This window comes from Callorhinchus milii, unplaced genomic scaffold (genome assembly GCF_018977255.1).
Source record: "Callorhinchus milii isolate IMCB2004 unplaced genomic scaffold, IMCB_Cmil_1.0 Scaffold299, whole genome shotgun sequence".
In the NCBI taxonomy this organism is placed as follows: Eukaryota; Metazoa; Chordata; class Chondrichthyes; order Chimaeriformes; family Callorhinchidae; genus Callorhinchus; species Callorhinchus milii.
This window is the reverse complement of record NW_024705040.1, coordinates 30732-32302: the sequence shown is the minus strand read 5'-3', so window position 1 is coordinate 32302 and position 1571 is coordinate 30732.

The window sequence follows — 1571 nt, the reverse complement described above, 5'->3', positions numbered from 1 at the left end:
CTATTATGTCAGATTGTTCTGAGCTTCAAGAATCATTGCAGAGTTTATGGTCAAACCGGTTTCTGTCTGTTGTTTTGAGAAGATAATTTACCATTGAAGAACTACAGGTCCACCGCAGTGTATTGCCTGCAGGAATTTTAACACCACCTTCAGGGCTTGAATTTAAAGATGATCCAATAGAGCATATTTATTTCTGCCGTACATCCGGCAGAAAATGGCCAAACCTGGAAAAACAAACAGATTTGCAAGAAATCACATGACTCTAGCATGATTCATTGATTCAAGACGCCTCCCACCCACTCCTGCTAAAAAGTCACGGGCCACAAAGCAAGAAAGAAATAAAGAAAGAATAAAATCCATCAAAAAAAAAATCCTCTAACCAATTGTAAATTATTCACTGGGTAACCCCATTATATAGTCCCCTAGACTTATGGTTAGTTTACCTGCTTATGGTAAATGTACAAATCAGGCCTGAGCTTATTGACAAGGTACTTAAACTAGTTCCGTATTCCAGTTTCTCTGTTCCTCAATGTGAGAGCAGATCAAATTCCTCAGATCAGACCTATAACAATGCCAATCCCAGACAACAGAGGGCCGAAAGCATAGCTCACTTGACATAAGGTCAGCTTCCCATAAATGCATCATGAAGAGGTTCAAATTATGGTATCCTTTATTATCGAACCTCAAAAGCAGCTGCAGGCTCACAGCGCCGGGAATAACTGAGAAGAACAGATACTACACTTGATTTTAGCCAAAAGTCAGAGAAATTAATCTAATCTTTTCTTATAGTTTAATCTTTAGTTTATCCTCTGTTTATCGTTAATCATTCATCTCCTCTGCCATTAAGGCTCGATCACCCTCCCCCACCCTCCCACGTCACAATGACCAGAATTGTGTGTGGTTCTCCACTTACATATTGTGAAAGATAAATTCCCCTTCTAATATTACTATACCTCTTTCCTTCTCTATAGAGTGAATTCATTATTTTAGATTTGTTTCCTTTCAGTAAACATAATGATTGCAGGTTACTCAATGTATTGTGTATAAAGATATCGCATGTCAGGAAATTTATCACCCAACCAGTTTCAAACTGGAAACCAGGTTTTTTCCTGGAACTGTCAATGCAGTAACTGAATCCTCAAAGCCATTCAAGGCCCAAAATTCTAGCAGTCAAATATTGCTAGAGTTAATGTTAGTTTACAAATGTATATTTGTGCTGTAGGAGGTACCCAAAGCTGGAGCACAGATTCATTCAACCCGACTTGCAAACAGCAAATTATTGGAATCTTGGCATGTTCAGTTTGCTTCAAAAATCATTTTAGCTGTCCATGATACCTTTACCCTGCATATTGTGTCATGAGAACATACCAGTTCATCCTGCACAGTAGCCTTGAATAAGACAAGATGCTTTAAAACACGTCCGCACAAGTCATGGTGTCCTGGATTCGATTCCTCCACGGCCTTGCTCCTCCCTACCTCCATGACCTCCTAACCCCCTACCAACTTGTCTGCACCCTCTGCTCAGCAGGCTCCGGCCTGTTTCACGTTCCCCTGCCTTGCCTGTCCCACCA